The sequence below is a fragment of the Phyllobates terribilis genome, unplaced genomic scaffold (assembly GCF_046119375.1).
Source record: "Phyllobates terribilis strain yellow unplaced genomic scaffold, ASM4611937v1 Scaffold_1__5_contigs__length_1240528914, whole genome shotgun sequence".
Classification (NCBI taxonomy): domain Eukaryota; kingdom Metazoa; phylum Chordata; class Amphibia; order Anura; family Dendrobatidae; genus Phyllobates; species Phyllobates terribilis.
Genome location: NW_027362761.1, coordinates 319,960,663 through 319,977,509, shown reverse-complemented (window position 1 = coordinate 319,977,509; position 16,847 = coordinate 319,960,663).

Below are 16,847 nucleotides of genomic sequence, written 5' to 3'. Positions count from 1 at the left end.
CACTCCCCACACATCCGTGCGCACATCCAGCAGCCGCCGAGTATTGATCGGTGACATAGTTCATCAATCCATACTCGTGCTCGCTGTTTGCACCACATACAGTATTTCCACACACTCTAAATAAAGTATTGAGACACACACACTCTAAATAAAGTATTGACACACACGCACCACATACATAACAAACAATGTCCCGCTCATCCCAAACTTGCTATTCAGCGGAGGAGGCATACGCTATTCTTGCCACCAACACTGACAGCGAGGGTGAGGATCCCACATTTCTTTATTTTTCCGACTCCTCGTCGTCTTCCTCTTCCTCCTATTCTTCCTCTTCTTCCTCCTCTTCCTCCGGTTCTGCTGGACCGCCCCGCCGTCGTCGCAGGAGAGACAATGATCCAGCGCTCCCCACTACTGATCCCATATGGACCTCGCCCCCCAAAAATTATGAGCCACTGATTCCTGATTTCGTGGTGGAATCAGGAATCAAGTTTGACACCACCGGCCTCACAGAAATAGACTTTTTCAAAGTCTTTTTCTCTGAGGATTTTGTTAACCTCATGGTGGGCCAAACTAATTTATACGCTCATCAATTTTTGGAACAAAACCCCTCTTCATCATTTTCTAACTGGTCTCCTGTAGACACAGTAGAAATGATGAAGTTTTGGGGCCTGGTCCTTTTTATGGGGATCCTGAAGAAGCCCGAGCTTCAGCAATACTGGAGTGTTGACATTTTGTATAACACTCCAGTGTTCCGAATGGTCATGATCCGGAGACGCTTTCAGGCCATCCAACAGTTCTTGCATTACCAAGATAATGCAAGGTGTCCTGCACGCGATGACCCAAACTTTGATCGTCTTTTCAAAGTTCGGCCGGTCATCGAGCACTTCAACAACAAGTGAAGTGTACGTGCCCCAAAGGGACATCTGCGTGGATGAGTCCTTAATTTCTTTTAAGGGGCGGCTTGGATTCCGGCAGTACCTGCCCAGTAAGAGGTCCAGGTACGGGATCAAGCTGTATAAACTTTGTGAGAGTACCTCAGGGTACACTCACAAGTTTAGAGTTTATGAAGGGAAGGACTCCCGGATTGAACCCCCTGAATGCCCCCCTGTTCTGGGAGTGAGTGGGAAAATTGTGTGGGACTTGGTGCACCCACTGCTGGATAAAGGTTATCACCAGTACGTGGATAACTTTTATACAAGTATCCTGCTCTTCAAGTCCCTCTCTGCGTGACATACCGCAGCTTGTGGTACTGTCCGCAAAAATCAGAAAGGCCTCCCAAAGACGCTAATTGGGCAGCTGCTCAGAAGGGGTGAGAGCAGAGCCCAATGTAGCGACCACCTGTTGGTGGTCAAGTACAAGGACAAGAGGGATGTCCTTCTCTTGACCACCATACATGGTGATGGCAGCACCCTCAGCACTGTAAGAGGTTCCACTACACAGGTCGCCAAACCAGACTGTGTAGTGGGGTACAACAAGTACATGGGGAGAGTTGATCTCTCCGATCAAGTCCTCCAGCCGTACAGTGCTTTGAGAAAGGCCCAGATATGGTATAAGAAGCTGGCCGTGCACATTGTTCAGATGGCAATGCACAACGCTTTCCTTCTGTCACAATGTGCAGGCCAGACTTCTACGTCATATCTTCACTTCCAGGAGACCGTTATCAAGGCCCTGATATTTGGCAGCGGTGACGGAGCAGGCCCCAGTACTTCCGGAATTGAAGGACCGAGAATTGTACCAGGCCAGCATTTCCCAGGGCAGATCCCTCACAGCGGAAAAAAAAGGAAAGTCACAAAAGAGGTGCCGAGTGTGTTATAAAAGTGGAATACGCAAGGACACCATTTATCAATGTGACACCTGCCCTGACAAACCTGGCCTGTGTATGAAAGACTGCTTCAAAAGGTACCATACTTCGATGGACTATTGAATTAATTTATGACGTATGACAACCTGACGAACACTACACAGCTGACGTAGTGTTCGTCAGGTTGTCATACGTCAGTTGTGTAGTGTTCGTCAGGTAGTCCTACACAACTGACGTATAACACTATATTATAAGATTCAAAAATCAACTACCACTACCAAAAAGGTGGCACTTGTTGGGCATTTCCACTGTTTAGGCACATCAGGAGCTCTGAGAACATGACATGACGCCCGCAGACCATTCCATCAAAGTCTGCATTCTAAAGCGTCACTCCTTTCCTTCCGAGCCCTGACATGCACCCAACCAGTAGTTTTCTCCAACACATGGGGTATCTGCGTACTCAGGAGAAATGGCACAACAACTTATGGGGGTGCAATTTCTCCTGGTACCCTTGTGAAAATATTTTTTTTGCATTTTTGTGGAAAAAATGTTTTTTTTTTTATTTTCACAAGTCAACATTATAATTTTCTGTGACGCACCTAAGGGTTCAATGGGCTCACCACACATCTAGATAAATTCATTGGGGGTCTAGTTTCCAAAAAGGGGGCACTTGTTGGGCATTTCCACTGTTTAGGCACATCAGGGGTTCTGAGAACGTGACATGACGCCCGCAGACCATTCCATCAAAGTCTGCGTTCAAAAGCGTCACTCCTTCCCTTCCGAGCCCTGCCGTGCGCCCAAACAATGGTTTACCCCCACATATGAGGCATCGGCGTACTCAGTAGAAATTGCACAACAAATTTGGAGTCCAATTTCTCCTAGTACCCTCGTGAAAATAAAAATATTGCGGCTAAAAGATCGTTTTTGTGGAAAAAAAATTATTATTTTTTCTCACGGCTCTACGTCATAAACCTTTGCAAAACACTTGGGGGTTCAAAGTGCTCACTACACATCTAAATAAGTTCCCTGAGGGGTCTAGTTTCCAAAATGGGGTCATTTGTGGGGGGGGTTTCCACTGTTTAGGCACATCAGGGGCTCTCCAAATGCAACATGGGGTCCGCTGGCAATTCCAGCGAGTTTTACATTGAAAACGTCAATTGGCGCTCCTTCCCTTCCGAGCCCTGCCGTGTGCCCAAACAATGGTTTACCCCCACATATGAGGTATCAGCATACTCAGTAGAAATTGCACAACAACTTTTGGAGTCCAATTTCTCCTAGTACCCTCGTGAAAATAAAAATATTGTGGCTAAAAGATCATTTTTGTGGAAAAAAAATGATTTTGACTCTACATCATAAACTTTTGCAAAACACTTGGGGATTCAAAGTGCTCACCACACATATAAATAAGTTCCTTAAGGGGTCTAGTTTCCAAAATGGGGTCATTTGTGGGGGATTTCCACTGTTTAGGCACATCAGGGGCTCTCCAAACGCGACATGGGGTCCGCTGTCAATTCCAGCAAGTTTTACATTGAAAACATCAATTGGCGCTCCTTCCCTTCCGAGCCCTGCCGTGTGCCCAAACAATGGCTTACCCCCACATATGAGATATCTGCGTACTCAGTAGAAATTGCACAACAACTTTTGGGGTCCAATTTCTCCTAGTACCCTTGTGAAAATAAAAAAATGGGGTCTAAAATAAAATGTTAGTGAAAAAAAGTTAAATGTTCATTTTTTCCTTTCATGTTCAATTAATTGGTGTGAAGCACCTGAAGGGTTAATAAAGTTCTTGAATGTGGTTTTGAGCACCTTGAGGGGTTCAGTTTTTAGAATAGTGTCACTTTTGGGTATTTTCTGTCATAAAGGCCCCTCAAAGTCACTTCAAATGTGATGTGGTCCCTAAAAAAAATGGTTTTGTAAATTTTGTTGTAAAAATGAGAAATCGCTGGTCAACTTTTAACCCTTATAGCTCCCTAAGAAAAAAAAATGTTGGTTCCAAAATTGTGCTGATGTAAAGTAGACATGTGGAAAATGTTATTCATTAACTATTTTGTGTGACTTATCTCTCTGATTTAAGGGAATAAAAATTCAAATTTTGAAAATTGCAAAATTTTCAAAATTTTCGCCAAATTTCCATTTTTTTCACAAACAAACGCAAGTGATATCGAAGAAATTTTACCACAGTCATGAAGTACAATATGTCACGAAAAAACAATCTCAGAATCAGGGGGATCCGTTGAAGCATTCCAGAGTAATTACCTTATAAAGTGACAGTGGTCAGAATTGTAAAAATTGGCCTGGTCATTAACGTGCAAACCACCTTGGGTTGTAAAGGGGTTAATGAAGTGACTGAAAATTCCAATCAGAAATCCAACAGAAAAACTAGGAGAAAAGCAACCACAAGTAAAACTCAATAAACTTTATTGGGAACATATAAAACAAAATATATCAAACATGATTAAAAGGAGATGTTAAAACACAGGTAAACTTCAATGGAAGGGCCAATATTACATCGCCATAATTACCATAAATATACGAACAAAAATATATACTCGAGTATAAGCCGATCCGAATATAAGCCAAGAGACCTAATTTTACCACAAAAAAACTGGGAAAACTTATTGACTCGAGTATAAGCCGAGGGTGGGAAATGCAGCAGCTAATGGTAAATTTCCCCATCCTGGTAAGCATTGCCCACTCATCAACAATCCTGGTATGCATGGCCCCCTCATCCTCAATCCTGGTATGCATGGGCCCCTCGTCCACAATCCTGGTATGCATGGCCCCTTCTTCACAAATCCTGGTATGCATGGCCCCCTCATCCTCAATCCTGGTATACATGGCCCCTTCATCCCCAATCCTTGTATGCATGGCCCCTTCATCCAAAATCCTGGTATGCATGGCCCCTTCATCCCCAATCCTGCTATGCATGGCTCCCTCATCCCCAATCCTGGTATGCATGGCCCCCTCATCCACAATCCTGGTATACTTGGCTCACCATCCATCTCCTGGTATGCATGGTCCCCTCATCCCCAATCCTGGTTTGCATGGCCCTCTCATCCCCAATCCTGATATACATGCCCCCCTCATCCCCAATCCTGGTATGCATGGCCCCATCATCCCCAATCCTGGTATGCATGGCCCCCTCATCCCCAATCCTGGTATGCATGGCCCCTTCATCCCCAAATTTGTTATGCATGGCTCCCTCATCCCCAATCCTGGTATACATGGTCCCCTCATCCCCAATCCTGGTATGCATGGCCCCCTCATCCCCAATCCTGGCATACGTGGCCCCTTCATCTCCAATCCTGGCATACATGGCTCTTTATCCCCAATCCTGGTATGCATGGCCCCTTCATCCCCAATCTTGTTATGCACGGCCCCCTCATCCCCAACCCAGGTATGCATGGCCCACTCATCCCCAATCCTAGTATGTATAGCCCCATTCATCACCAATCCTGGTATGCCTGTCCCCCTCATACCCAATCCTGATATGCATGTCCCCTTCATCCCCAATCCTGGTATGTATGGACCCTTCATCTCCCATCCTAGTATGCATGGTCCCCTCATCCCCAATCCTGGTATCCATGGCCTTCTCATCCCCAATCCTGGTATGCATGGTCCCCCCCATCCCCAATCCTAGTATACCTGGCTCCCCATCCCTCTCCTGGTATGCATGGCCCCCTCATCCCCAATCCTGGTATGCATGGGCCCCTCATCCCCAATCCTGGTATACATGGCCCCTTCATCCCAATCCTGGTATGCATGGCCCCTTCATCCCCAATCATGGTATGCATGGCCCCCTCATCCTCAATCCTGGTATGCATGGCCCCTTCATCCCCAAACTTGTTATGCATGGCTCCCTCATCCCCAATCCTGGTATGCATGGTCCCCTCATCCCCAATCCTGGTATGCATGGCCCCCTCATCCCCAATCCTGATATACGTGGTCCCGTCATCTCCAATCCTGGTATACATGGCTCTTTCATCCCCAATCCTGGTATGCATGGCCCCTTCATCCCCAATCTTGTTATGCACGGCCCCCTCATCCCCAACCCTGGTATGCATGGCCCACTCATCCCCAATCCTGGTATGCATGGCCCTCTCATCCCCAATCCTAGTATGTATAGCCCCATTCATCACCAATCCTGGTATGCTTGTCCCCCTCATACCCAATCCTGATATGCATGGCCCCTTCATCCCCAATCCTGGTATGTATGGCCCCTTCATCTCTAATCCTAGTATGCATGGCCCCCTCATCCCCAATCCTGGTATCCATGGCCCCCTCATCCCCAATCCTGGTATGCATGGTCCCCCCCATCCTAGTATACCTGGCTCCCCATCCCTCTCCTGGTATGCATGGCCCCCTCATCCCCAATCCTGGTATGCATGGCCCTTTCATCCCCAATCCTGGTATCTATGGCCCCCTCATCCCCAATCCTGATATGCATGGCCCCTTCATCCCCTATCCTGGTATGCATGGCCTCCTCATCCCCAATCCTGGTATGCATGGCCCATTCATCCCCAATCCTGGTATGCATGGCCCCTTCATCCCCAATCCTGGTATACATGGCCCCTTCATCCCCAATCCTGGTAACCCATCTAGGATTAATCAGTGGAGCAAGTTCTACTATCAAAATAAACACACTGGAATAGTTAAGCAGTAGCCAGGAGCATCCATTTAAGTCAAATACTAGAAAAAAGGCATACCAAAGTGAAAGTCATATCAGAGAAGAGCATCCCTGACACATGTTTCGCGTATGGCTTCTTCCAAGGGGTGAAGTCAGTGCCAAGGCATCAGCTATTTATACAAAAACTCAGCAATAAAGTGGCGGTATGCAGCGCTCCCACCTTCTACGGCACGGCCAGAACACAGCGAGTCGGCGTCTGAGTTTGACGTCACCTCTGCCTGCCCATACCAGATGCGTCAAGATACAGGCGGGGAGAGGCAAAGCCCAAGAGACGCGTCACCACGGAAACGCCGCTGGAAAGTACATTACGTAAGTATCCTGGATACAATGAAACCTACTACGTCTGCTAAGGCTTTCAAAAGACTACTGCACTGACCAAAAGGTGGATAAAGAAAATGAAGACTAATTCGCAGCCCCAAAACAGGGAACATACAAAAAGTGCATATTGAAGCTGTGACATCTGCATTCACACAAAACATATACAGTTGAAGCCAGAAGTTTACATACACTGCATAAAACGAGACATATGCATGTTTTTTCTCAATGTCTGACATGAAATCAGAATAAACCTTTCCCGTTTTAGGTCAATTAGGATTACCATAATTTTTAATATTTTCCAAATGCCAGAATAATGAGAGAGAGAGAATGTTTTAAGGCATTTTTATTACTTACTGCAAAGTCAAAAGTTTATATGCATTTCATCAGTATTTGGTACCATTGCCCTTAAACTGAATGACTTGGGTCAAACGTTTAGGATATCCTTCCACAAGCTTCTCACAATAGCTGGTTGCAATTTGGGCCCATTCCTCCTGACAAAACTGGTGTAACCGATCCAGGTTTGTAGGTCGCATTGCTCGCACTTGCCTTTTCAGCTTTGCCCATAAATTTTCAAAAACATTGACATTGTTATCCTTAAGCCACTTTGTTACCATTTTGGCAGTATGATTCAGGTCATTGTCCATTTGGAAGACCCATTTCCGCCCAAGCTTTAACTTCCTGGCTGATGTCTTGAGATGTCGCTTCAGTATTGCCACATAGTCTTCTTTTCTCATGATGCCATCTATTTCGTGAAGTGCACCAGTCAACTCCTGCAGCAAAACAACCCCACAATATTATGATGCCACTCCTGTGTTTCACAGTTGGGATGGTGTTTTTAGGCTTCCAAGCTTCTCCCTTTTTCCTCCAAACGTAATGATGGTCATTATGGCCAAAGAGTTTAATTCTAGTTTCATCAGACCACAGGACGTGACTCCAAAAATTAAGGTCTTTGTTCCTTTGTGCATTTGAAAACATTAATCTGGCTTTTTTATGTTTCTTTTGTAGTAATGGCTTCTTCCTGGCAGAGTGGCCTTTCAGCCCATGTTGATACAGTACTCGTTTCACTGTGGATATTGACACAATCTTACCAGCTTCCACTTTTGTCCTTTTGTCCTTGGGTTTGATATGCACATGTCGGGCCAAAGCACGTTTGTTATGCACACGCCCGGGCTGAGCGGCGTGTGCGTGTGATTGTAGTGATTCCACTGGACCGTGCTGGAGAGTGAATGCCTGGAGGGGCGTAACTAGGTATTCACCCGATCCGACCAGGGTCGCACGACGGCATACGACGCCAGTGCACCAAGGAGGAACCGAGCAGAGGGACCAGGTGCTACTCCAGGACAGACCCCGGACACGGCTGTTGACCCACACAGGCGAATACAGGAACAGACTGGTAGGCTGGCACACAGACTGGTGGGTATAGGCAGGCACGACTGGTATGCAGGCAGGCGGGTACAGGCAAGCACAGCTAGAGTGCAGACAGGGAGGCACTAGCAGGTAGGAACACAGGCGGGATAGGACCCAGTACACACTGGGACTCAGAAACAATACAGGCAGAGGGGTACAGGCAAGCACAGCTAGAGTGCAGACAGGGAGGCACTAGCAGGTAGGGACACTGGCGGGATAGGACCCAGTACACACTGGGACTCAGGAACAGAACCACAGATGTGGCGGACAAACACAGCAGAGTGAGGCCGCCCAGAGAGGTGAGCGAGAACAGGGCAGGACAAGGCCGCCTGGAGCGGTGAGCAAGAGTAGAGCAGGACAAGGCCGCCAGGAGCGGTGAACAAAGGATCAGAGCTGAGCGAGACTGCTGGAGCAGTGAGCAAGAGTAAAGCAGGACGAGGCCGCCTGGAGCGGTGAGCAAGAGTGGAGCGAGACTGCCGGAGCAGCGAGCAAAAGGGTCAGAGCGGAGCAAGGCTGCCGGAGCAGCGAGCAAAGGAGTCAGAGCAGGCTAGAACCGCCGGAGCGGTAAGCAAAGGAGTCAGAGCAGACTAGAACCGCCGGAGCGGTGAGCAAAGGAGTCAGAGCAGACTAGAACCGCCGGAGCGGTGAGCAAAGGAGTCAGAGCAGACTAGAACCGCCGGAGCGGTGAGCAAAGGAGTCAGAGCAGGCTAGAACCGCCGGAGCAGTGAGCAAAGGAGTCAGAGCAGGCAAGGCTGAGTAGGGGGGACAGGGCTCTGTTCACACGGAACAGACAGGAAGAGAAAGGCAGAGCCAGATACCCACAGGGTACTTGCAGTGAAGTAACGAGTGGACCACAAACTCACAAACGGGAGTACAGAGACAACAAACAGGAGTTAGGTACAAGTTCAGACTCTGCAGAAAAAGGAAGGGAACGGACATAGAGGCAAAACAGGTAAAAGATAGGAGAGAGTTCAGACTGGAACTGAGCGTACGGAGGAGACCGACACTGCAGCGGGATACAGGAGCGGGTCTGGGAATACGGCCCCCAGAGAGGCGGGACGAACAGGCAAGGAGCGTGTTCAGACAGGACAGACAAGATACAGGAGCGGGTCAAGGTAATCAGCCCCTAGAAGGCGAGAGGAACAGGCTAGGAGCGTGTTCAGACAGGTCAGACAAGATACAGGAACAGGTCTAGGTAATCGGCCCCTAGAAGGCAGGAGGAACAGGCTAGGAGCGTGTTCAGACAGGTCAGACAAGATACAGGAACAGGTCTAGGTAATCGGCCCCTAGAAGGCAGGAGGAACAGGCTAGGAGCGTGTTCAGACAGGCCTGGAAATACAGCCTCCAGGATAGGCAGACAAGAGAACACAGAACGGGACCTGGCACCTTCAGAGTGCAAGCACACACTGAAAGAAACACTATGCTCAGGCAGGGATAGATGGGCGCAGCTGAGCTATATACCAGGTGACAGACAGCAATAGGCTGAGGACGCACAAGAGGTGTGACCCACAGCAGGTACAAAAAGCAGGAAGTGATCGGGCGCCGCCCTTAAGCAGCAGAAACAGACACAAACCGACAGCATGGAGGGAAGCCAGAGAGACATTCTGGACAGGAGATCAAGTGCGCGCTCTTGCACAGTGGGAGATGGACCACTATGCAAGGACGCCGCCAGGTATGTTACAGTACCCCCCCCTTACGCCCCCTCTTCTTCAGGCCTGCCAGAATCTTCCGCAGGGAATTCGAGGGCCAATTCTTCACTTCGAAGAGATCACTTCCACTGTCCACCGGAAAAACTGGTCTCCTCTGGGTAGCTAGGATGCTACCTCCCATCCAGCCACCCTTAGCAACAGACGAAACGGGTGGAGTACCAGGAACAGCACACAAGGAAGTCTCTCTCCACATATTTTCAGGTGGCACCCCAGAGGGTACAGGAGACAACTGGAAGTCCTCCACCGGGTTGGAGGGGGACAGAGACTTGGGGGTAATCTCTGCTTCGAGGTACATCTTGTCAAGCTCACAGGAAGAAATAGACGGGTTATCAGGTACAAAATGAGGAAAAGTCACTGTCTCTTTGTTATCTGGTGGTACCCCGGAGGATTCAGGAAACAACTGGAGGTCCTCCGCCGGGTCAGAAGAGTGCAGAGGCTCAGAGAAAACATCTGCTTCAGAGTACACTAGGTCGGACTCACTGGACGAAGCAGGCGAGGTATCGGGTACCGAGTATAGGAAAGTCTCTGTCCATTCACCACCAGGTGGCACCCCGAAGGGTTCTGGAGACAACTGGCGGTCCTCCGCCTGGTCAGAGGGGTGTAGAGACTCACGGGTAACCTCTGCTTCAGAGTACACTAGGTCGGACTCACTGGACGAAGCAAGCGAGGTATCAGATCTAGGATATAGGAGAGTCTCTGTCCATTCACCACCAGGTGGCACCCAGAAGGGTTCTGGAGACAACTGGAGGTCCTCCGCCTGGTCGGAGGGGTGTAGAGACTCGGGAGTAACCACTGCTTCGGAGTACACTAGGTTGGACTCAGTGGACGAAGCGAGCGAGGTATCAGGTACAGAGTATAGGAGAGTCTCTGTCCTTTCGCTACCAGGTAGCACCCCGAAGGGTTCTGGAGACAACTGGAGGTCCTCCGCCTGGTCGGAGGGGTGTAGAGACTCGGGAGTAACCTCTGCTTCGGAGTACACTAGGTTGGACTCACTGGACGAAGCGAGCGAGGTATCAGGTACAGAGTATAGGAGAGTCTCTGTCCTTTCGCTACCAGGTAGCACCCCGAAGGGTTCAGGAGACAACTGGAGGTCCTCCGCCTGGTCGGAGGGGTGTAGAGACTCGGGGGTAACTACCACTTTGGGGTACCCATTGTCAGGCTCACAGGACGAAGCGGACAAAGTATCGAGTACCGGGTGTAGAGAAGTCTCTCTCCATTTGTCATCGAGTGGTATCCCGGAGGATTCAGGAGGCAACAGGGGGTCCTCCACCAGGTAGTAGAGGTGCACAGACTCTGAGGTAACCACAGCTTTGGAGCATCCTTGGACATGCACACCGGTTAAAGTGGGTGAAGCATCTGATGCCGGGTGCAGGAAGTTCTCCTGTGTGGAGTCTGGATGGGCAGAAGTCTCTTCGGGCAGGAGAACTGGTGCACTACCCACGCACATTACCCGTTGGGGCTTCTCCGGGATACAGGGAGATGAAGCTTCAGTAGGGACTTCAAGGTTGGGGTCAGGAGGTCTCAGGGAGGACAGACCCTGGCGTGACGGCTTGCCTCTACGTCTAGCACGTCTGGACTGCCTCTTGAGGTTGGGAGAAGTATTCCGGAAAGCGTAGTCACCCTGTGAGGATTCTGGGTGGGCAGTAGTCTCATTGGGCTGGAGGACTATTGCGCTACCCACACACATTACCCGTCGGGGCTGCTCCGGGATATTGGGAAGTGAAGCTTCAGCAGGGGCTTCAGGGTTAGGGTCCTCGAAGACCATACGAAAGGCCACCAGGAAGGCCTGCAGGTCAAGGACGACAGGATCCCATGCTTCCCATAGGGGAGTGACCCATTTCAAGGCATCACCCGCTAGGTAGTCAATCATAAAGGCCACTTTAGCCCAATCGGAAGGAAAATAGAGAGGGTAGGCCTTAAAGTGTAGCATGCATTGCTCCACAAATGCACGACACTGTCTTGGATCCCCATAGTAACGTGGCGGATCCGCAGGAACGAGAGCTGATAGACCCATCTGGACGGTTCGTAATTCGCCTGGAACTCAGCTAAGGAAAAAAAAAAAATGTATTTATTTATTTTAATGCATGTACTCGCTGGAAAACTTCTCAGAGAGCGAAGGCCGTGGGGCTCAACGGGAACCATGGCCTGAGCATGCTGTTATGCACACGCCCGGGCTGAGCGGCGTGTGCGTGTGATTGTAGTGATTCCACTGGACCGTGCCGGAGAGTGAATGCCTGGAGGGGCGTAACTAGGTATTCACCCGATCCGACCAGGGTCGCACGACGGCATACGACGCCAGTGCACCAAGGAGGAACCGAGCAGAGGGACCAGGTGCTACTCCAGGACAGACCCCGGACACGGCTGTTGACCCACACAGGCGAATACAGGAACAGACTGGTAGGCTGGCACACAGACTGGTGGGTATAGGCAGGCACGACTGGTATGCAGGCAGGCGGGTACAGGCAAGCACAGCTAGAGTGCAGACAGGGAGGCACTAGCAGGTAGGAACACAGGCGGGATAGGACCCAGTACACACTGGGACTCAGAAACAATACAGGCAGAGGGGTACAGGCAAGCACAGCTAGAGTGCAGACAGGGAGGCACTAGCAGGTAGGGACACTGGCGGGATAGGACCCAGTACACACTGGGACTCAGGAACAGAACCACAGATGTGGCGGACAAACACAGCAGAGTGAGGCCGCCCAGAGAGGTGAGCGAGAACAGGGCAGGACAAGGCCGCCTGGAGCGGTGAGCAAGAGTAGAGCAGGACAAGGCCGCCAGGAGCGGTGAACAAAGGATCAGAGCTGAGCGAGACTGCTGGAGCAGTGAGCAAGAGTAAAGCAGGACGAGGCCGCCTGGAGCGGTGAGCAAGAGTGGAGCGAGACTGCCGGAGCAGCGAGCAAAAGGGTCAGAGCGGAGCAAGGCTGCCGGAGCAGCGAGCAAAGGAGTCAGAGCAGGCTAGAACCGCCGGAGCGGTAAGCAAAGGAGTCAGAGCAGACTAGAACCGCCGGAGCGGTGAGCAAAGGAGTCAGAGCAGACTAGAACCGCCGGAGCGGTGAGCAAAGGAGTCAGAGCAGACTAGAACCGCCGGAGCGGTGAGCAAAGGAGTCAGAGCAGGCTAGAACCGCCGGAGCAGTGAGCAAAGGAGTCAGAGCAGGCAAGGCTGAGTAGGGGGGACAGGGCTCTGTTCACACGGAACAGACAGGAAGAGAAAGGCAGAGCCAGATACCCACAGGGTACTTGCAGTGAAGTAACGAGTGGACCACAAACTCACAAACGGGAGTACAGAGACAACAAACAGGAGTTAGGTACAAGTTCAGACTCTGCAGAAAAAGGAAGGGAACGGACATAGAGGCAAAACAGGTAAAAGATAGGAGAGAGTTCAGACTGGAACTGAGCGTACGGAGGAGACCGACACTGCAGCGGGATACAGGAGCGGGTCTGGGAATACGGCCCCCAGAGAGGCGGGACGAACAGGCAAGGAGCGTGTTCAGACAGGACAGACAAGATACAGGAGTGGGTCAAGGTAATCAGCCCCTAGAAGGCGAGAGGAACAGGCTAGGAGCGTGTTCAGACAGGTCAGACAAGATACAGGAACAGGTCTAGGTAATCGGCCCCTAGAAGGCAGGAGGAACAGGCTAGGAGCGTGTTCAGACAGGTCAGACAAGATACAGGAACAGGTCTAGGTAATCGGCCCCTAGAAGGCAGGAGGAACAGGCTAGGAGCGTGTTCAGACAGGCCTGGAAATACAGCCTCCAGGATAGGCAGACAAGAGAACACAGAACGGGACCTGGCACCTTCAGAGTGCAAGCACACACTGAAAGAAACACTATGCTCAGGCAGGGATAGATGGGCGCAGCTGAGCTATATACCAGGTGACAGACAGCAATAGGCTGAGGACGCACAAGAGGTGTGACCCACAGCAGGTACAAAAAGCAGGAAGTGATCGGGCGCCGCCCTTAAGCAGCAGAAACAGACACAAACCGACAGCATGGAGGGAAGCCAGAGAGACATTCTGGACAGGAGATCAAGTGCGCGCTCTTGCACAGTGGGAGATGGACCACTATGCAAGGACGCCGCCAGGTATGTTACAACGTTCATCTCTGGGACACGGAACTCGTCTCCTTCCTAAGCGGTATGATAGCTGGACATTCCCATCTTGTTTGAACTTGCATATAATTGTTTGTACAGAAGAACGAGGCACCTTCAGGTATCTTGAAATTGTACCCAAGGATGAGCCAGACTTGTGCAAGTCCACAGTTCTCTTCCTGATATCTTGGCTGATTTCTTTAGACTTTCCCATGATGCTACATAAAGAAGCAGTGTGTTTCAGATGTGCATTAAAATATATCCACAGGTGTCTCTAATTAACTCAGATGTTGCCAAAAAAGCTTCCAAACACAGAAGCTTCCAAACACATGACATCATCATATGGGCAATCCAGAGTTGTTTAAAAGCATAGTAATCTTAGTGTATGTAAACTTTTGACTTTGCAGTAAGTAATAAAAATGCCTTAAAACATTGTCTCTCTCAGTATGCTGGCATTTGGCAAATATTAAAAATTAACAAAAAAGGACAATACACACTGGCACTACACAAGGAGAAGGGGACCCAAAGAAATCTGCTGGTAGTATGGCAGGTCCTGTGTGTGAGCCTGCCCATGATAAAGAAAAGAAAAAATGCCAAATACTACCGCGCTGGTTAAGCACTCTCTAAGTAGGTGAGGATGTGGGGATTCTTATAGAGCCCAGAACATGCTATACTCCACAGAATGTATCGAGGTAAAGAAATAGTATGTAAACAGCGAGACTGCACAGGAAGTGTCTTTTGTACAGAGTGGATGACAATAACGCTTGTTCCACTTATTTTGCTGAGGGATGTTAAACATTCTCTCTCTCTCATTATTCTGGCATTTGGCAAATATTAAAAATTATGGTAATCCTAATTGACCTAAAACGGGAAAGGTTTATTCTGATTTCATGTCAGATATTGAGAAAAACATGCATATGTGTCTTTTTATATAGTGTATGTAAGCTTCTGGTTTCAACTATAAATTCTTGGCCAAGTGGCAAGGGCCATATGAAGTGGTGGAAAAGCCTGGTGAGGTGAATTATAAGATTCATCAACCAGGAAGACGGAAGCCATACCAGATCTACCACGTCAATTTCATCAAGCCATGGCAAGACAGAGACCCTGTAAAAGCCTCGTGCTTGCTGGTCAAACCAGAAAGCGAGGTTGGAGGAGTTGCAATAGCGGAGACGCTGACGAAGGCCCAAAAACAGCAGTATCGGGAATTGCTGCATAAGAACAGGGATCTGTTTTCAGAATTGCCTGGGTGCACAAAGGTCATAGAACACGTGGTTCTGACAGAGCCACATGTGCGGGTGAACTTGAAGCCCTATCGAATTCCTGAGGCCCGACGAGAATTGATCTCCAAGGAAGTGGATCGGATGTTGAAACTCGGGGTCATTGAGGAATCCAAGAGCGGTTGGTCGAGCCCGATTGTCCTAGTCCCAAAACCCGATGGCAAATGGAGATTCTGCAATGACTATCAGAAATTGAATGAAGTCTCCAAATTCAATGCATATCCAATGTCGCGTGTCGATGAGCTGATCAAGAGACTTGGGCTAGCAAGTTACATAACCACCTTGGATTTAATGAAGGGATATTGGCAGATCCCCATGTCACCAGAAGCCAAGGAGAAGACTGCGTTTTCTACACCGGACAGATGCTTCGAATATGTCCGGATGCCTTTTGGACTGCAGCGGGCCCTGGCCACCTTCCAGAAAGCCATGGACGGAATCCTTGCACCCCATAAGAAATACGCCACGGTATACCTGGATGATATTGTTATCGTCAGCCCAGACTAGGGAAGTCATCTGGAAAAGGTCCAGGCGGTGTTTGATGCTCTAAGAAAGGTGAGGTTTTCAATTAATCGAAAAAAATGTGCCATGGGTAAAGAAAAAGCCAAATACCTGGGATATGTAGTGGGTAGAGGCGAGATCAAACCCCAAATCAGTAAAGTGGAGGCAATCCAAACCTGACTGAGACCACTGTCGAAGAAGCAAGTTAGAGCCTTTTTAGGAATCGTGGGTTACTACAGAAGGTTCATCCCAAACTTTGCCATGATGGCCGCACCCCTGACTGTCCTCCTTAAGGGGACAAAATCGGCAATGACCAAACGGTCTGCAGAGGCAGAGACAGCCTTTCAAGAAATGAAAGGAGTTCTGTGTAAGCAACCAGTTCTGGTTGCCCCCAACTTCAAGAAAGAATGTATACTCCAAACAGAAGCCTCAGATGTCGGTTAAGGAGAAGTCCTTTCCCAGGAGCTACACGGGGAGGAGCACCCTGTTCTCTACCTGAGTAGGAAGCTATCCTCATGTGAGAAGAATTATGTTATCATAGAAAAGGAATGCTTGGCTATAAAATGGGCGGTGGACACGTTACGGTACTATCTGTTAGGACGAAAAATTAGATTGGTATCCGACCATGCCCCACTCAGATGGATGAGGGGAAAAAAAGGAAAAAATGCTAGGGTCACCCGCTGGTTTTTAGCCCTACAGGATTTCAACTTCCATATGGAGCATAGAGCAGGGAAGCTACATCGTAATGCCGATATCCTCTCGAGAATACCCTGTCTAGTGGTAGAAGGTGCCAAGCCCCACGGCTTTAGGCAGAGGGGTGAGGTACGTAAGGTAGCTAACGCACATATAGTTGATGGGAGGTACAGTGGGGAAAAAAGTATTTAGTCAGCCACCAATTGTGCAAGTTCTCCCACTTAAAAAGATGAGAGAGGCCTGTAATTAACATCATAGGTAGACCTCAACTATGAGAGACAAAATGAGAAAACAAATCCTGAAAATCACATTGTCTGATTTGGAAAGAAATGTTTTTCAAATTTTGGTGGAAAATAAGTATTTGGTCA